Source organism: Heterocephalus glaber, unplaced genomic scaffold (genome assembly GCF_053883595.1).
Source record: "Heterocephalus glaber isolate CG9 unplaced genomic scaffold, H.glaber_assembly_v1.0 deba00001447, whole genome shotgun sequence".
Lineage (NCBI taxonomy): Eukaryota > Metazoa > Chordata > Mammalia > Rodentia > Bathyergidae > Heterocephalus > Heterocephalus glaber.
The window spans coordinates 6,785,150-6,805,900 of NW_028258299.1; the positions used below are offsets into that span (position 1 = coordinate 6,785,150).

Here is a 20,751-nt window from a genome sequence, read left to right on the forward strand (position 1 = left end):
CTTCTATAGACGGTGTGCTGTCTGCTGTTGGGAGCCAGTGGGCACCGCCGCTCCAAGTCCCCAGTGCCCACTCCCTCCCGTCATCAGCCCGTGCTGCTGTACCATTCCTCCTGCCATCTGTCAGCGCCAGCTGCCGCTGAGGTACCATGCAAGCCCCCAGATGCCCCAGGGCCCTGCCACGCCCTGCTCCCCCCTGGACATTACAGCCCAGATAGGAGCTCTGGCACCACCCCCACTCACCCAAGGGCACCCCTCCAGCCTCACCCAGGGCCCCCTGCACCCCCAGGGACTCCTCAGGAAGCTGGGGCCCGGTGGGGCGCAGGCTGGAAGGCTCCCCAGGCTCTCAGAGCGCACCCCACCCCTGCTGCCCTCCGCCAGGACCCTACCACATCCTGCCGCAGCCCTGGATCTATTTCATCAAGCCAAGGATTGCTTTTTAAATAAATCTAAAAAACTCCACTTCCTCCTTGGCAAGTTCATTTTAAGTCATTTTATCTCTTTCCCCCCTATATTTTTCCCAAATAATGTGATTAAGTGACTCAGCGCCGGCTGCCTCTGGCAGGCCTAGCCTCTAATTCACTTTGAGGACAGTCCCCTTTGACCCTACTCCACTCAGGCTAAGAGGACACTTAAGCTGAGTTCCAGGGCTTCCTACGAGGGAGGCAGGCGGGTGGGGGCCGGGGAGGATGGGGGGCAGTTGGGGCGGGCAGGGGGAGTGAAACAAACTTTCACATAAAATTATGGTATATGGATAATTGAGAAGTTTAAAAACATGAATCTAATTGTACAGTCCCCGGAGAAACCATATCGAGCCACCCCTATAAGAGGCCTGGAATCTCCCGATGATGATTTATTGCTAAATCCTAGTATTTTTCAATACATTATAGTTTTTAAATTGTGTTTAAATTGAGTGTAGAAGAGCAGAGGCCATTAGGAGATGCAGAAATGATGATTATATTTAAATATTCATGCACGCAGTACCTTATTATTGAATCTGAACACTAACAAAATCAATATTAAGTGCGGTTTGACATGAATTTATTTATGAATTTCGACTTTCTAAGTACTGTATTTTTTCACTCAAAAATTGTGAGTATAATGTAGTAATGATATCAAAACACAGTGTCAGGGAGCATTAGCCGGGGAGGTTATAAACCTCTGGATTAGGGGGCCTCAGATTGCCCTCAAAAGTGCTTAGTATACAAAACCCAATTCTTTTTTTTTTTCCCTCCCTGTTTCTGAATCGCGCAAATCCACATACAAAGGGCGGGCAGCTGGCAGGAGGGGGAGGAAGCTAGGCTCGCTGGAGCGGCTGGTGTAGACACTCAGCTCCAGGGGGCTGGGGTACAGGGAACCCAGGTTCTCTGGGAGGTCCTCGCCTGCCTGCTTCGGGCCAGGAGACCCTGGGATCCTGACGTCTCTGGGGTTCAGACCCCAGAGGGGGCCCTTACTGGGGTGAGGAGAGTCTGAAGATGTCTTCGCTTGCTAGACTTCAGATTCTGGGGCACAGTGGGCCTTGTCCTTTCCATCCTCTGCTCCTCCTGTGCTTCTATGTGGGGGCCCTTCCCCTCCCTGCTGCTCGGAGTCCTCCCTGGCCCAGAGCCCACCTGTGAGCCCAGCATGGCCACATTGGCGTGAGGTGGCTCCCACACACAAGGAGCCACCTTGCTGAGCCCCATTCATTTACACACAGATCTCAGGGCCCTGTGTGTGATACACACACACACACACACACAGAGGAGGAAATGGAATCAGGGACCTGCCATGGGGAGACCCCGCTTTCCAGATGGGAAGATCTCCCTGGGAATGCCATCTTCGGACACTGACCACATACATTTGCATCAGCAGAGACCCAAACTCAGGCCCCATGTCTGCCTCAGCCGCTTCACTGAACCATAAACCTGACCCTGACCACCAGCGCCCCCCACCATGGGCTCAGACGGACTCTTGAACCCCACTGTCACCCCACTGCACAGGGCTCACCCTCCCTGGGGCCCGTACAGCAGCGGGAAACACAGGCCCAGCCTAAGCAAGCAGCCCCCTGGCCCTGTCCCGAATAAGTACACAGAGTCCACAGCCACAGTCCCCTGCTCGGACCCACCGTCGTCATTGCATACAGCCCCCTACCTCAACATCCAGACACCCCACAGGCACACAGGCGCTCTGATAGACACAGCACACCCCTGCATCGACACAGAGACACCCCACTTAACACAGGCACACCCAACACTTACGTGCCCCCACCTCTCAACACCCCAAGTCCTGGCTGCCACTGCGGCCTCCGGTGGGGGCACCGTGGGGCTGGGGGAGTCAAACAGCACTTAGAAGGTTGATTCGGAATATTCATCAGCCTCTGGGAGGGAAGCAGCAGCCCACGCAGGGGGTGGGGGAGAAAAACCCAACCCGACCCTAAACTCTTTTCCAGTAAATCGATGTATTTTGCTATAATTTTATTAGGAATATAAAAGGAGCCTTTTCAAAAGTGCTTAGGACGCAAAAAAAAGAGGCGGGTGATGGAAACATTAGTCTGTCTGTGTTAGCAATCCCATAGTCACATTTTATTGTTACTGTCAGGATGCAAAAGCTGTGCTTAAAACAAAATAATACATAATGTATTACTGAGGCATAAACATCAGCGAGCTGCGAGCGGCCGGCGTTTTTATTTTAAAAAGAAGATGCAAAAAAAAGGATGGAGGGCCAGGGCCAGGTGGGGGAGGGGAGGGGCTGGAGGGGCGGGGCTGGGACCCCAGGCCCAGGAACGCAGTGCCCACGCGGTGGAGGGAAGGCTGACACCCCCGGGATGATTCCAACCACAATATCATCCTCAGAGCTCCCCAGGAAAAACTGGACCCCCAAAGGAATCCCAGGCTCTGAGTTCTCCCACCATCATCCGACTCCTGGGTCCCTTATGGTCGCACCCCAACTCCTGGGTCCCTTTTGTCCCACCCTGACTTGGACTCCAATGACAGGCAGCTGCTTTTGTCCTCATTTTGCAGATAAAGACATTGAAGCTCAGAGAGGGATAGTCAGCAACTCCAGGTCACACAGCCTGAGGGTCATGGCCAAGACTAGAACCCAGGGCAGAGGGCTGGTGGTGGCTCAGTGCCCCTTCTGTACTGAGCCTCTCAGGGGCCTGCAGCCTGGGACTGGCCTCTGGGGCCCTGAAGGGGGTCTCTGCTCCACCCTTGCACCTGCATTCCATCCTCCCACATCAAGAGCAGTCTTCCAAAGGCCAATGTGTTCCTCCAGGTCTAACACAGTGTTCAGTGCTGCTCCTCCCCCGCCTGGCCCCTCCCCGGCATCCACAGAACTTCCCTCTCGTCCCCAGCCCACTAAGCTCCACCCTGCCATAGGGCCAGGGCTCCTGCTGCCCCTCTGCCTAGCAAGTTGCTTGGGACTCTTTACAACAAACACCCGCTCCTCCAAGCCGTCCTCCTGAATCGCCCAATCTGAATGAGACCGTCGTCACTTTTTGTCTTATCTCTGGTTTTTCATTTACCTGCTCTTTGCCTGTTTGTTCTGAACTAGGGCAAGAGAAAGTAGGGGCCCCATTGGCCTTGTTCGCCGCAGTGCCCCGGCACCTGGCACAAGCACAGTCCGTGTGTTCGGTAGAAGGATGAGTGGGTGGACAGCGCTGCTACTTGGCTGTCTTTGCAGGAGCCCAGCTGAGCCCCAGGCACCTCTGGCTGGGTGGCTCATCCGGGGTCCCCAAGTCCCTCGGGGCCAGCCCATCTTCCCGTGTTTGGGGACTCTACACCCCGCTGGAACCAGGGCTACTAACCAGGGGCTGAGCCATGGAAGCCCGCGCCCTGCAGCACTTCTGGGCCGAGCATGGCCTGAACATCCGGGTGAGTGACCCTACCCACCCCCGCCCCGCCCATGTCCCTCCCTATTCCCTTGCCTGGGCCCCCATCAGCCAGCTGCTCTAAGAACTTTCAGGACACAGTTGTTGAGAGTAGAGTCCTGATTCAGCTTCCTATTAGCTGTGTGACTTTGGATATTGCGCCTTAACCTCCCAGGGCCTCAGTTTCCTCATCTATGAAATGGGGACAGGAATAGTGTATAACCTCATCGGCCTTTGGGGGGATTTGGAAGGACGTGAGGTGTAGAAAACAGAGCTCTTCCAGGCTTTGTTGTTCGAGCAAGGGAACAGGAGCCAGAATGGAGGTGCTGGCCTCACCGCCCGCCACCCCCCCACCCCCCACCCCCGCTGGCCTCCAGGACAGCTTCTCTGCGTCCGAGGGCACTTGGCGCCACCTAGTGGTGGGTATGGGCACGGAGGGCCTGGCCGGGGAAGGGTGGGGCAGGTGGGGTCCTGGGGCAGGCAGAGGAGGTGACAGGGCCAGGAGCAGGTGTCTGCCTGCCCTTCTGGGCGCTGCTTGGGGCCAGTATGTGCCCGAGAGGTCCCCACCCCGCCTGGTGGCCATACCGGGGGAGAGCATCGGGGAAGGGCCGCCTCCAGGACACCCCGAAGCAGCTCAGAAGCCACCCCCCCACACACACACTGGCCACAGAGCAGACACCAGCTCCTCAACAGAGGGCTGGGCAGGGTGACAGGTGGGAAAGGAGAGGAGGGGACAGAAAAATCACTGAAAGTCACAGCATGTTTAAATGGGTCCGGGTGGCCACAGGGTCCAGAGACACAAAGCTGGGGACAGGCGGGGGTTGTGATGGGCCAGGATTGCACAACACCCCCTCCCCAGGGCTGTGTTGCCTGCCAGCTGAGGCCTCTGGGTCTGAGCTCCTGTGCTGCCTGCCTGTCATGGAGCTGTGTGATTTTGGGTGAGCCACTCAGCTTCTCTGTGCATCTGTTTTACTGTTGCTAAAATGAAGACTAAGAGCCCCTTTCCTGGGCTTGTCTCCAGGACTGAAGGAGGCTCAGAAGCATAGGGATCGGTGGTGCTTGTAGGGGTAACCTCAGCTCCAGGACGCTCAGTGTCCCTGAGCAAGGACCCACCCACCCTTGCATCATACACATGTGCATGCACACACACACACACACACACACACACACACACACACACACACATGCACAGCAGAGGCGGGGACACACAACCGTGCAGCTCTGCCTGGGTGCTCTCAGCCCAGGCCGTGTGGGTCTGCAAGTGCCCTGTGCACAGAGCCCGGGAGCAGCACTGTGTGTCCAAGCCATGGTGCGGGTTGTCAGGAGCAGAGCTGTGTGCCTGTGCCCCACTTGGGCAAGCAGGGCCTCAGAGGGCTATCGCTGCCACCCACCTACTCTTCTCAGCCGGCCTCAGCCTGGTGGGGTTTCCCTTAGCTTCTGCCCATCAGACCTGGGGGAGGGCGGCCCAGGGCCCTCTCTGGGGTCCCCAGAGCGGGGTGAGGAGCAGAGCCCTAGAAGGCTGCACCTCTCCCTTTGGCTGTCAAACCACAGAGCCCCCCCCGGGGGGGGCAAGGTACCAGTGTCACAGTCCGGGCCTGCCCTGCACAAAGATATGCACCTCTGCAGGATCTCTGATGGGAAGTGACATCACTGGACCTTGGTCTGTTGCTTCACGTGAGGCAGATTCTCGGTGACAGTGGCCTCTCAGTGTGAATGGCTATGTTCACAGAGTACAGTCCTCGCATGGGTGCTGGGCAGAAGCCTTTGCATGCATCTTCCCCGCCTCTCCACCTCTGTCTTACACCTGTGCATGGCTGTGCGGGAAGAAGCTCAGGCTGGGTGCAGGGACAAGTGCAGGAGTCATACACAGATGGGGAAACTGAGGCCTGAGCCCCAGGTCACTCAGTGTCCAGATCAGGCCTGGTGTCCACTTTGATCCCTTGCTGATCGCTCGTATCCATGGCAGAGGGGTGGCTTCCAAGCTCGAGGGATCCCCCAGCCCCCACTTTCCTGAGCATGTCCTGAGTGCCCAGCTGCCAGGGCAGAGGCAGAGGCCCAGGAGGAAGAGGTCGGGTGGCGAGCCCACAACAAACAAGCCGGCAGGAATCAGTGATGTGGGCCTGCAGATGGGGAGCAGAGGGGGCACCTGCGACACCAGGAGGTCAGGATGGGCTGCCTAGAGGGGGAGGAGAAGGCTTCCAGGCTCCTGGCCCATCTGAGCAAGGTCTCAAAGAATAAACGGGGCCTTTACCAAAGAATGGAGAAGGGCAGTGATGTGGGGATTGCCACAGCAGGCTGGAAACTGCAAACATGGGGTGTGGGGGTGTCCAGGTGCCCTTCCATGAGGTTTTCCACCTGCAGGGAGCAACCTTACAGCAACTATGGCTGAATGAGACAGTGACCCAAAACACGGAGTTGTAAGAACACCATTTTATTATGACTGTGGCCTGTAATCCCTGCACTTGGGAGGCTGAGGCAGGAAGATCACAAGTTTGAGGCCAGCTGCTTGCCTGGAAGCCTACCTCCCTGGCTTTGCCTGTGACCCAGCACCCAGCCTGCCATGTAACCCAGTTGCTGTGTGTTGAATGAATCTTTTACAGCTCTCTGTTTTCAGTGCTTGGCATAAAACAGGGATCAATAAACATTTGTTCAGTGAGTGAATGAATAGATTGTGTTTTTCTCTGGATCCCTGATCCCCCTCAAATGCCCAGCACATAGATGTTCAGGATTTGTTGAACTGAATGACAAAGTGATCACTGTGATGGGAATGGCCTGGTGTCCCAGGAGGGATGGGCTCTGGGGGACCCTGCTTCCGACTCCTGGTGCCCTGTGTGAGATGTGGGGGCACAGAGGGGCGGAGACGCGATTCCTCCTGGCAGTTCAAAGGGTTTTGGCATTTTTCACGAAGGCACATGGAATATTTAAATGACTTCGCTCGGCACGCCCGCGTGCCTGCCTCGGCTTCCCAGGTGAATTTGTAGGCGCTGAAATGGTCTAATTTCCCACACAAGCCATGTCAAATATAATTCGGGTGCAAAGTTGGTAATTATATGTAACATCAGTCTGATGTTAAAAACACTGAAAAATTTAGCAAGAAGAGACGACTGGAGAGACATAAGTCTGAGGCCCAGCCAGAAAAAAGGCAGGCCCGGGCCCTGCCGAAGCCAAAGTCTTTAATTAATAATAGCATGTTTTCAGGGACTCAAAGGACGCAGGTCCCCAACTGTCTGAAACTCCTTTGTCTACCAATTACCAGCATCTGCGGGGAGAGAGGCAGGGAGGAAGTGGGTGGGGCACCCTGATCCTGCTGAGAAGCTTCAGGGTCTGGGCTGGGGCTGCCTGAAGCCCACCTGTGGGCCAGGTCCTGCTGCCAGGTGACCCCACTCGGCCCTTTGGTCACCAGAGAGCCATTGTGCTGAGTCCTATGCAGGGAGTCTGAGGCCTGGCCCGGCCACACTTATGTCTGAGGATGAATTTGAGGAAGACTGAGGTTTCGCTACAGGCAATGAAGTTCTGGGAGGCTCAGGGGGTCCACAGACTGAGCTCATGACCCTCTTGGCTTACATGGGGCTTTTCTCGTCTCTTTGCAAACAGTTTAATGAACTCTTTCTGTAAAGGTAGGGATCACATCTTACCTGGCATACCTTGCATCTGGCATCTCCCTTGCATACCTGGGATCTGGCACATAGTAGATGCTCAATAAATATTTGTTAAATGAGCCAGGCATGGTGACACACGCCTGAAATCCCAGCACTCGGGAGGCTGAGGCAGGAGAATCGACACAATCGACACTCGAGGCCAGTCTGGGCTATGTAATGAGTTCAAAACCAGTCTGAACTACATAATGAGACTCTGTCTCGAAAAAGCAAAAAAGCAAACAAAAAATAAATATTTGTTAAATGAACATACTTCGTAAAGTAAGCTCTTCTTATTCCTCACCCTGACATGCACAGAGGGAGTGAAACTCTCCCACAGCCCTGCCGAACAACACTGGAGACAGAGGTTACAGAGATGGGCACCAGGCCTGGGCTAGAATTGCAGTCCCTCACTTATGAGTCTATGGCCTAGAAACAGTGACCAAAACCCTGCCTCAATTTCCCCATCTGTAAAATGAATCCACCTCTTGGGATCACTGTGAATTCTGAGGGAGATGCTGCGTGCCTAGCTCTGTGAACACTGCCCGGCAGGCAGCTCTGGTTTTGTCCAGGAGAGGGAGGCTGAGTGGCTCTGTAGAACTGCTCCTTACATGGAGTTTCCAGAGGCTGTGTGAGGGGAGAAGGGGCGGCCAACAGGAAAAAGGAACCTGAGTTCAGAAATAGGTTTCCAGCCACACACCTGTAATTTCTGCTACTCAGGAGGCTGAGGCAGGAGGATCACAAGTTCAAAGGCAATCTAGGCAATTCAGGATGGCCCTACCTCAAAAATAAATAAATAAATAAAAGCTTTTTAAACAGCACAGAGACCACTTCAAATCAGAAAATACAAATAAATATTCAATCAGAGTATCTAAATAAAGGCCCTGGATGCATCCAGGGTGCAGGACACAGGCTGGGCCTAGGGCACGGAATGAGGCACTCCGGTGCCAGCCTGTGCTTCCCAGGCCGAGTTCAATGCACACAGAAACCCTGGTGCTCAAGCCACCAACACCCCAGACTGATCACGTTAGCATCTCCAGGATGGCACCGGGCAACTTGTATTTTTTAAAGTGGCCCAGGTGGTCATAACGGGCAGCCAGGGCTGAAGAGCACAGCTCTGGGCTCTACACGGGGTCTCACACCGTGCTTGCTGTAACCGAATCCCATAAAACCCAGGTCTGATGCTCTTTTCCAGGTCTGGGCCAGAACTGGGGGGGGTGGCATCCTGAAAGCTCTTCCTGGCCCTCCATTCTCCTCATCCTCAGCCCCTCAGAACCTGCAGCAGCCCCAGCCAGTAGGCCCTGGGTACTGCAGTCCCCTGGGCTGTGGGAGCCCACATCCGGGTGAGGGAGGCCAGGGCAGAGCTCCCCAGGGGCTGCCCGGGCCACCACCCACAGTCTCCGCCCCTATGGCCGAGCAGGGCTCAGCCGCCAGCCTTGCTCTGGGACAGGCAGGGACACAGGACCCCTGGCTTCCAAGGAAGCCAGATGGGCAGCAACTGGACATCCAAGCAAGAGGAATTCCTGTGTAGCCAGCTCCTCCTGGCCACCCACCTGTGCAAGCCAGGACAGCATCTCCCCTACGCTCCTGTTTCCTTACGAAATAAAAGAGAACAGCCTCGCCCCAACTCACCTAGTATCTGTGATTGTGCGTGTGTTTTCTTTTTAGATTAAAGTAACTGCTCAAGGCAAAGAATTCAAACAGATCAGAAGCATGTTAAATGAAGTCTCTTCTGGAGGTACCACGGATAATTGTTTCTTGTGTGTGGCTCTAGACATTTTCTTTGGATGTATGAACAAATATCTGGCTGTACCTTTTTAAAAATGGGATTGTCTATGGTGTCACAATTTGTCTTTTACACGTAGCTATAGATCGTGAGCATGTACGGAAATCCGTAAAGGCCTGTCGAATTCTGTTTGAAGTCTGTGTAATATTTCACAATGTGAGCTGGGTGTGGTGACGCACGCCTGGGATCCCAGCACTCCGGGAGGTAGAGGCAGGAGGAATGAATGTTCGAGCCCAGCCTGGGAATGTAGGACTGGGAATGTAGGACTGGGAATGTAGCTGGGATTTTGACGAGCTGGAGTCTGCCCTATGCGAGTATCTCTAACCAGAAGGTACAGATTGGTGAGAGACACACAGCTGTGCCAAAGTGAGAAGGGCTTCAGTTAGAAAGCGATCAACCCCACCGCTCTGGTCCCCCTCACCAGCAGCACTGGCACTGTTATCACCCCCATGACTCCAAGGGTACCAAAGCCTTCTCCAGCTCTGCCGTTGCCATGGTTTCCACTGGCAGAAGGGAAAGGCCTTGATAAAAGGGCGCCAGGCTTGTGCCTAAACGTGAAGTCTAAAACTGTGCCTAGGAAGCACATAAGAGAAATTCCTTCAAGACCTTGGGTTAGCCAAAGATGTCTTGGGACAAAGGCACAGACCATGCAAGAAAAAAATCGACGTATTTAACACCATCAAAATGGAACGCCTGTTCTGTGGAGGCACTGATAAGAAATAAAAAATACAAGCCACCTAATAGGGTGAAAATACTTACCAAATTTCTGACTGATAAAGGACTGGTAACCTGGTGTATAAAGAGCTCTTGAAACTCAAAAATAAGGAAAAAAACAACCCAATAAAAATGTAGGCCAAAAATAGCCAGGCCTGGTGGTGGATACCTGTAATCCCAGCTCTTAGGAAGCTGAGCCAGGAGTATTGCAGTGAGTTCAAGGCCAGCCTGGGCTGCATAGTGAGATCCTGTCTCAAAAAATAAAAACAAAACAAAAAATAGGCTAAAGATTTAAATAGACACTTCACCAAAGATTTATGGATGGGAAATAAGCATATGAAAAGATGTTCAACATCATTAGGCATTAGGAAAATGAAGATTAAAACCACACTGAGAAGCATCTAATAGCCAGACACCTATTAGAATAGTTAAAACAAAACAAAACAAAAATCCTGACAATACCGGATGCTGGCAAAGATGCTGACCAGAACCCCCATGTGTTGCTGGTGGGAACGCAAAATGGCGCTCCAGCTTTGGAAACCATTTGCCAGGGTTTTTTTTTTTAATTAAGGAAATACTTAACATGATTCACCAAGCTAGGTGTGATGGTACATGCCTGTAATCCCAGCACTCAGGAAGCTGAGGCAGGTGGATTGCTGTGAGTTGGAGGCTACATAGTGAGTTCAAGTCTAGTCTGGACTACACAGCAAGACCGTGTCTCAAAAAAAACCCAAAAAGAAACAAACAAACAAAAATTCACCAATGCTCTTCTTTGATAGTTACCCCCCCAAAATTAAGGTATATGTCCTTTTAAACATTTCTATGGGCATATTTTATTCCTTTATCCATTATAATCCCTTTATTCATTATCATCAAAAATTGGACACATTCCAAGTGTCCATGAGCAGGTGATAAACACGTTATGGTTTCTCCATCTAATGGAATACTTCTTACCAATGAAGAGGTACAAACTACTGATAGGTGCAACACTGTGGATGAGTCTTGAACACATAATGCTAACTTAAAGGAGCCAGAAAAGCTTGACTGAAATTCCAGAAAAGACAAAGTTAGAGGGACAGAAATTAGATGAATGGTTGCCTAAGGCTGGAGGTAAAGGAAAAGGCTGTACAACACCAGCAGTGTTTAACGACCACTCGGAGTTGGGGTGTGTGTGTGTGTGTGTGCGCGTGTGCGTGCGTGCGCATACATGAAAGGCATATGTCTATGCACAGGTGTGCATGTTTACTATAAGTTTCACTGATATAAAAATATGTAGCACACTTTATTGAGGTGAAATTCACATGGCATAAAATTAAGGATTTTACAGTGTGCAGGGTGTGGTTTCGGTCTGAAATGTACCCTGAAATCTCATCTTTGGCCCCAGGTAACGGTGGTCAGAGAAGGGGCCTTTGGGAGGTGGTGGGAGCCTGGGCCCTCTTACCTCATCCATGCCTTTTCCACGGATGGACTCTTAGCCAAATGGGCTCCTGGGTGGCCTGGAAGCTGTAGGAGGAGGGGCCTAGCTGGGGAAATAGGACACTGTGGGTCAAAAGTGTCGTTTGTCCCTGGCCACTTCCTCTCTCTCTCTCTCTCTCTCTTTCTTTTTCTCTCTCTCCTTTCCTATAGCCCTGAAATGCTCCGCTTTGCTCTACCACCCACTCCCTACTGTGATGTTACTGTCTCACCTCAGGCCCATAAACAACAGAGCCAAGCAACCATGGACTGAACCCTCTCAAACCATGAGCCAACATTGACCATTCCTCTTTTAAGTTGATTTGCTCAGGCATTTGGTCACGGCAATGAAAAACTGACAAACACAATATAACCTGGTGGTATTCTGTTCGCAATCATGAGCATCCGTCACAGCTCCAGTCTCCCAGTGTTTTCATTGCCCCTGAAGACAAGTCCATCACATCAGGAATCTGTCCTGACTCCCCTTCCCCAGCCCACCCCCTCCCAGGCTAATGTTTTCACAGACTATGGATTTGCCCATTCTGAATATTTCACTTAAATGGAGTCCTAACAATATGTAACCTAGGATATCTGGCTTCTTTCACTTAGCATAATGTTTTCAAGGTTCGCCCAAGTTGGGGGAATCTCTTCTTTGTTCCTTTATATGGCTGAGTAATATTCCATTGTATGATTATTCCACAATTTGTTTACCCATTCATCTATTGAGAGACGTTTGGGTTATTTCCAGCTGTCTGAATAACCCTGCCATAAACGTTCACCTACAAGTTTCTGGGTGGACACATTTTCACTTTTATTTTCCTCTTTAAAAATGTTTTAGCCATCCTATTGAATATGAAGTGATTTTGCACTGTGGATCCGGTGCATTTCCTTAACTACTGCTGCAGTGGACTATCTTTTTAGTGCTTGTTAGTTGTTTGCACATCATTGGAAAAATGCCCATTTAATTCTTTCTCTGTTTTAAATTGGACAGTGTGTCTCTTTGTTGTTGAGTTATAGAATTCTTTAGCTATGCTGGACATTTAATCCTTATCAGATAAATGATTTGCAAAAATTATTTCATGCTGGGTTTTCTTGGGGGTGTGGTTTGAGGTAGGGTCTCACTATGTAATTCAGGTTGGTCTTGAACTCACTATGTAGGCCAGGCTGGCCTCCAACTTGCCACAATCCTCCTGCCTCGGCCTTCTGACTGCTGGAATTACAGGCGTGCACCACCACATCTGGCTCTGTTTCATTCTGTAGATTATTCCTTCACATTCTTGTTTTTGGTGGTGCTACTGAGGATCAAACCCAGAGCTGCTCCCCTACTGAGCTATACCCTCAGCCTTTTAAATTTTTTATTTTGAGACAAGTTCTCACTAAATTGTCCAGGCTGGCCTCAAGCTTGGGATCATCCTGCCTTGGCCTCCCTAGTAGCTGGGATTACAGGCGTGGACCACCATTCCTGGATAGCATTCTTTTTTTTTTTTGGTACCGGGGATCGAACTCTGGTCTTTGCACTTGCGAAGCAGGCGGCGGAACCATTGAGCTAAATCCCCAGCTCCCCATGGCTAGCATTCTTGATGATGTTCTTTGATTGATAAAAGGTTTTAATTTGGTCTGGAGATTTAGCTCCGTGGCAACCTGCCTGCCTCGCAAGCACAAGGTTCTGAGTTCGATCCCTGGTACCACAAAAAAATAAAATAAATAAAATAAAATAATAAAAAAATAAACTGAAGCAAGCTTTAAAAAAAAGTTTTAAGGCCGGGGATTTAGCTCAGTGGTTCCACCACCTGCCTCGCCAGTGCAAGGTCCCAAGTTCGATCCCCAATACCACAAAAAAAAAAGTTTTAATTTCATCAAGTCTAAATTACTTATTTTTTTTAATTGCTTGTGTTTTGGTGTCATATGTCACAGTCCATTGCCAAAGCTGAGGTTATAAAAATTTTCTTATTGTAAGATGTTCTTAGAGTAATTTTGTAGTTCACTTCTAATATTGAGGCCATTGGTCCATTTTCAGTTCAGTTTTTCGTGGCGGGTAAGGCTCCGGCCCACATTCATTCTCTCCCTGTGGTTACGCAGTTGTTACAGCTCCATTTGTTGGAGAGACCGCTCTTTCCTCCTCTTACCAATCAGGTACCCTCCGGGAAAATCAATTGGTCATGCATGTTTGGGTTTATCTCTGGATCTCAATTCTGTGCCATTGGTTTTTATGTCTATCCTTATGCCACTACCACAGTACCACACTGTTTTAATTACGGGTGCTTGTCGTACATTTTGAAATCACGAAGTGTAAGGTGCTAAGCTGGAGCCCTGTTCAAAATTCATAGGTTGAAGTCCTATCCTAACTCATAGTAACTCCAAACATGACTGTCTTTGGGGACTAAGTCTGCAGGGGGGCAGCTAAGTTACAATGAGGTCATTACAGTGGGCTCTACTCCAATAGGACTGATGTTCTTACAAAAAGAGGAAATTGGGACCCAGGCATGCAAGGAGGGAAAACCATGTGAAGACTGGAGGAGGGGGGAGGGGGGGAGGAGGAGCAGGAGGAGGAGGAGCAGGAGCAGGAGCAGGAGGAGGAGGAGGAGGAGGAGGAGGAGGAGGAGGAGGAGGAGCAGGAGGAGGAGGAGCAGGCGCCCCAGCCAAGCCAAGAGGGAGGTCCCAGAAGAAACCAAACATGACCAACACCTTGACCTTGGACTTGTAATTTCTAGGATTGTGCGAAAACACATTTCTCTTGTTTAAGCCATTTAGACGGTGGTATTTTGACATGCCAGTCAAGCCACCCTTCCAATTTAGTTTCTCTTTCCTGATATCATTATGGCTGTTTGGGGTCTTGCCATTCCATATAATTTCAGGGTTATCTTTTCTATTTCTGCCCCCAAAAGCCAAAAAGGCCAGTGTGGGTTTTTTTGTTGTCTTGTTTTGTTTTGTTTTTTCTGCTGGGAATTGAAGCCAGACCGTCATGCATGCTCTACCGCTTTTCCATTTTCCCCTCCCAGGGCACTGGGATTTTGATAGTGATGATATTGAATCTGAACTTTACCTTGGAGAGTAGAGCCATCCTAACAATGTAAGTCTTCCCAATCTGTGAACTTAGGATGTCTTTCCACTTAGGTAATTTTTCTCAGCACTGTTTTCAGTGTACCAGCCTTTCACCTCCCGGGTCAAATTTTTTCCGAGGTGTTTTGATGCCATTGTAAATGGAATTGTTTTCTTTATTTCCTTTCAGATTGCTTGTTGCTGACAACTGACTTTTGTATGTTGATCTCGTCCTTTGAAACTTTGCTGAATTTATAGTATTCAATCTATAAATTAAATTTAGAAATTTCATATAGCAAATTGATTTTTACAGGATGCTTCAGTTAATTGTTCCAGATGCTTTTGTTTTGGGGGCTGATCACGGCTGCAACCAACAAACCAGTGAAGATCCAACATGAGTGTTGCTAACTGAAACCCTTCACACACCTCTTATCCCTGGAAGACTGAAACTGTCTCTCTCTGCCAAGTTACTCTCCACATTTACAAGACTCTGTTATTCCATCTTCTTGCCATTGCAGGATACTCTTGCCCAGGCAGATAACCGGATTGTTTACCATACAAACTTACTAGAAGACCCATCAGGTCTTCTAGGGGAAGAATCAACAAACAGCTTCCACTCTAAGCTTCTTATACTTCTCTACCAACCCTGAACTTTTTTATTGTGACTCTAACCCAATCCTGATCAAACTTCTACATGCAAAGACCCTCTAAACCAAGCTTCTATTTACAATAAACTTTAACTCCTCGCAACTTTGAGACCCTGACAAAGCCCTGTCACTGTGGTGTCCCCCTTACCATCATCAGCCGTAAACTGGTCAGCAGGTTTTATGGCTATTTGAGAAGCCATCATTCGACAAGAGTAAGACAAGAGTAAAACAACAAAGACACATGTCAGAACTTTGTGAGTGTAAGTGACACTGCGCTGAGTCAGAGAATAGCTTCTAAGTCCTGGAAGAACATTTCCTTAATTTTGTGTGCTATTCACAATGTAATGGCTGCAGGCACGACATGTCTTTAAATTTAACCCGCATTATCTACCTTTTCTCCATTCCTTTCTGATGTCTAGGCAATCAGCAGAATAATCCATCAAACCCTGACTTGTAGCATTGCCAATTTCTCTGGTGTAAATACTAATGCCATGGGGGCCGGGGATTTAGCTCAGGGGTTTCGCCGCCTGTTGCACAAGCACAAGGACCTGAGTTCAATCCCTGGTACCAAAAAAAGAAAAAAAAATACTAATGCCATGGCTGACTTCAAGCTACAATGCCAAGTTACTGAACTGAGCTTTGGAAGAGCCACCTAGCAGTGCCTTGCTGCGTAGCATTTCTACAGACAGATGATCTCAAGAACACGAATGAGCAGCAAATCAGCAAAATAATTTGGAAGTGATGAGTTTATTTATTACTTCTGCTCTTAATACAACTTGTTAGCTTATATAATTTAAGGTTTAATGATGGCTCTGTGTAACAAGCAGCTTGCAAAGTTCCTGAAAATTTAACAACTGGCTCTCATGAGCTGATTCCAGCCATCTTACCACATCACTGGGACTGACTACAACTTGGTTCTTGGAGACTTGGGCAGTGGGTGTTGGAAATGTTTTGTATCTTGATCACAGTGGTAGCTACATGACTGTGTTAGTCAGCTTTCTGTTGCTCTGAAAAAGTACCTGAGAAAATCAGCTTAAAGGAGGAAAGGTTTATTTTGGCTCATGGTTTCAGAGGTGCCTATCTATGGTTGGTTGACTCCCTTGTTTCTGGGCTGTGAGGGGGCAGAACATCTTGGTGGATAGCATGTGTTGAAGCAAAGCTGCTCACCTACTGGCAGTCGGCAGCAGAGAGATCAAAAAAGGGATTAGCACAAAATATGCTCTTCAAAGCCACACCACCAGTGACCTGTATCCAATTAGGCCCCACCTAATAAGCTATGAACTGGATCCCAGTGCAGCAGTGTTCAGAGGTGCTTAACTGTCACTGGCAGAAGCAAGATGGCTCAAGCTACCAAAGTTGACAGGGATGCCCCTTCCAGAACCACATCATTGGGCCAAGGATTTAGCTCAGTTGTTCCTGTGCCTGCATTGCAAGTGCAAGGTCCAGAGTTCAATCCCCGGTACCAAAAAAAACAAAAAACAAAACAGAACCCTATCAGCTGCTTCTGGCCATCTCGCCACTAGCTCCACCATGCTTGCCAACACCCAGCCTACCCAGTACCTCTTCCAAGTTGACATCCTATGTCTGCACCTAACTGGTCGAGGCTGGGTCACATGGGCATACTCTAGCTGCAAGGGAGGCTGGAAATTTCTGATTTCTACCTTGGGAAAGCAGGGAATGTCTCAAATGTAGAAAAGGTTAACAAGGTGTTGGATGGCCACAAGAGCAGGAAAACTGTCCCCCTACAACAAACCACCAATTACCAGCACCAGCATATCACCTTAGGCTTGAGAACAGCAGCAACAATGTGAAGCAGGTATGATCAGGAAGCATGAGCCTGGCCATTCTGTGTGCAGGTGCACTGTTAGGGACCCACATGGACAGGTGCAGGATGGGTCCTTTCGCAGAGGTGCCTACCATCAGGTCAGAAGTCCTGGTCACCTACCCTGTAGGGCCATGCTCACCTGCCACTGGGAAATCTAGAAGAAAGTGCTATGGAGCCAGAAAGAGAGAGAGAGAGAAAGAGAGAGAGAGAGAGGCTGTGGGGACTGGAGAAGAAAGGGGGGCTTCCCAGAGAAAGGGGAGTTTGAGCAGAAAAGGGGCAGCAGAAGAAGAAGCCCTGTCCTCAGTAGGAAGACATGTGAGCAAGGACTTGGGACAGTGCTGTGCTTGTCACATTAGGGGACTTGGCTGGGACCAAATGTAAGCAGCATTTCTTAAACTTCTTGACCATGACTTCAGAGTAAGAAATATATTTTAGGTTGTAACGTGCCTATATAAATGAAATAAAACTTTAATAAAACCTACCCCACTATATGTAATGTGATGTTTTCTGTTCTGATTTATCCTCTTTCATTATCTGTTTTCAAATCCTAGCCGTTACACATTAAATTGTTTTCACGACCAATTAGTGAATGACCCACAATTTGAAAATAACCAATGCTGCGGCTGGAGAGACAGGAACAAGTATCAGGGGTGGGATTGTGGAGGGTCCTGAACACCAAACAGCGGTATTCAGAATTTGTAAGTTCTGGAGCTCCAAGGCTACTGCACAGCGGTGATTTGAAATGATTGATGAGCCAGGCACTTTGGCCCACAGCTGTAGTTCAGCTTCTTGGGAGGCTGAGGCAAGTGGATTGCTAGAGCCCAGGAGTTCAAGGCCAGCCTGGGCAACATAGCCAGACCCCACCTCAAAAAAAAAAAGGATCAGTATACAGCATTTATCAATATTTAAAATGCATACATTTGACCCAATAAATGTTCCGCTTCTAGGAACGCTGCTCAGGGAAATCCCCCGCTGGAGAGCTGAGAGGGACATGAAGCAGATTTGCCACTCGCTGGACCCTGTTGGGAAAACCGGAAGCAACTGGATGTGGAACACAAAGGGAGCCTCTGAATGGTGGGGTCAGTCTCTACAGCAGAGGCCTCTGGGGCACGGGGCAAGGGAGACAAATCTGAGTCCCGGGGCCAGATGTGAGGTTCGCTTTAAGCCCTGATAAGACCATTCAGTCTGTGTGGAGGTGCGTGTACACACGGATGCCGCTCTGTGAGATTTGGGAGGAGATTCTGACACATGCTACAACCTCGGTGACACGAAATGGCACAGCCTGCGCGATCCCGCCTACACAGGAGGCCCGGGCTGTCGGTTCACAGAGACAGAAAGGGAAACGGAGGGACACAGGGAGCTAGTGCCGAATGGGGATGGTTTCAGACGGGGAAGAGGAGAGGTTCTGGAGAGGGACGGTGGTGATGCCACATTGCAGCATGAGTGGACTCACTGCCACCGAACTGTACACAAAAATGGTCAGGAGGGTAAATTTTATGTTGTGTATATTTTACTTATTTATTTAAAGTCTCGCTATGTAGCTCAGGCTGGACTCAAACTCATGCTTGTCCTGTCTCAGGGTCCCAGGTGCTGGGATTCCAGGCATGCACTGCCACATCAGTTGTATCTAGCTAGCTAGCTATCCAATTATTTGTTGCAGTACTGGATATTAAACCCAAAGCCTTCACACCGAGCTACATCCTCAGCTCTTTTTTATTTTAAGACAGAGTCTTACTAAGTCAATAAATTGCCTGTGCTGGCCTTGAACTTGCAATCCTCCTGCCTCAGCTTCCCCAGTATGAGATCATAGGTGTGCACTACCATACCTGGTGTGTTATGTTTACTTTGACACACAAGATGCAGAAAGCCTACACCAAACTCAACAGAGGTCGCCATGGGGAGGGAAAGGAAGGCCTGGGGCCGCTGCAGATGAGGGCGGTGGGGTGGTGGGGGCCCTAAGCAGCCCACAGAAAAGGGAGTCATAATCCACTGCAGTAAAAACCCTGGCAGCTCTGGAATCCAACCCAAGAATCCAAGAGGACGTCCTGGAAGAAGCAGCTAGGACCTGGGACTCCAAGCACCCTCCGAGCTATAGGTCAGCCAAAGGAGGGTTGGACTGGGCTGGGGCCACTCCCCTGGCTGGCACCCACATGGCTCCTGCCCAGCCTTCTCCCAGGATTGCGTGGTAGGCAGCGTGGGAGCTGTTATGCACATCACCTCCCGGTGTGACTCTTGTGCCTTATGCGGGCCGGGGGCTGCAGAACCTCTTGATGCCGCCCCAGGCCAGAGGTGGAGTGGGGAAGACTGCTCACCCCCTTTTCTTCCCACAGCCAGGGCTTCAGAGGGAGAGGAAAGCATCTCCCCCGGCAAGAGCCCCTCACCCTAATCACATCTGGTTCCCATTGGGCCTGTTTGGTTCTAATTGTCCCGCTTCCTGCTACCAACTCTGGGCTCTCCTAGTGCCCCCTCCCAGCTTGGAAGCAGCTCCTACAATCTCCTGCCTTCAGGAGGTCCTACCCAGGGGCCCCCCAGAGTGCTTGGTACCCCCATGAGTGTGAGGGGTCGTCTTGTTCCACCCCCCTCCCAAGTGCGTTACAGTGCTGGACTCTGACTACCTTGAGCTTGGGGCGCAGAACCCAGGGTTTCTCCATGCTCTGCCCTGAGCCCCACCCCAGCCCCAGGGTACTCTCTTCAAAGAAGGTCCCAAAGCCACTACTAGGGGCCCAGGACCTCGGGGACAGAGCTGGGTGGGGCAGGAGTATGGGACAAAGAGCAGAAGAGATGGAAGAGACGGAGGAGACAAGGGGTTCTGAGCCAGAGAGCAGCAACCCAGGGGCCCCAGAGCTCCTGCTTCTGTCTCCCAGTCTCTGGGCATGGTGACTCGGATCAGCTGGGGTGGGGGCTCCCCCAAGCAGGACATTGGCTTCCCAGGCTGGGGGACACGGGCTCTAGAGCATTTGTCCCACAAAGTCACCAGCTGTTAACAGGCTGCATTCACCCACAAGCCAGCTGCCCTTCTGTCTTCAGGCCTGTGAAGGAGCTGCCTTAGTATCAAGCATTACCACCATCTCCATTCTACAGATGAGAACACTGAGGTAGGAAGAGGCTAAGCCACACGACTGGTAAGTAGCAAAACCCAGATCTGGGCTCAGGACCCTCCACCCCTGCTGTTCAGCAGCCTAGGCCCCCTGGAGGGCTGGGGTCCCTGAGGCCACCCTACCTCGGCCACCCTTGGACCAGAGTCCACTGGGACATCCCCAGGTGGCAGGGACAGGGAGGAGGTTCCTTCAGGATCTGTTCCCTCACCCACTCACTCCGAAGATTTTCATGAGCACCCCGGGAAGCTGCATACTGACACCCGGGAGCCTTAGGCTGCTCACCTGCAAAACGGAAACGTGGTGTGGGGCAGGCCCAAAGCCAGCTGCCTGTGTCATTTTAAATGTCTTTGTAGCCATATTTGAGGGACCATAGGAAAGGACCATATGAAATTAATTTTATTAACATACTTTTTAACCCGATAGCACCAAGATGTTGTCATTCCAGCCTGTAATCCATGGAAAGTGACAAAGGAACCATCTTACATTCTTTTGTTCCCGCAGTTACCCTTAGGGGACAGGTCCGCTCAGACCAGCCTGTCCCCAGCTCTCTGTAGCTGCGAAAGTGGGAGCCCCCAGCCACAGGCTGGCCCCAGTGGGGATGCGAGTTTGTGAGGGGTCTCGGTCCTCTCTCCCCTGCTGGCAGCCTCCCACCCTTTCCACCCTTCTCTGAGCAATCACCACAGCTCGGCTTAGGCTCCTTCATGGCCGGGA

The 20,751-nt window shown here is 50.6% G+C and overlaps 1 long non-coding RNA gene across 1 annotated transcript; it reads left to right on the forward strand.

Annotated features, from left to right (window-relative positions):
- Positions 1–3,404: 3,404 nt before the first annotated feature.
- On the forward strand, positions 3,405–17,423 carry LOC147827384 (uncharacterized). The gene is made up of 2 exons (XR_015452534.1): positions 3,405–3,848; positions 14,784–17,423. It is a non-coding gene; the product is annotated as an uncharacterized LOC147827384 (long non-coding RNA).
- The last annotated feature ends 3,328 nt before the right edge of the window (positions 17,424–20,751 follow it).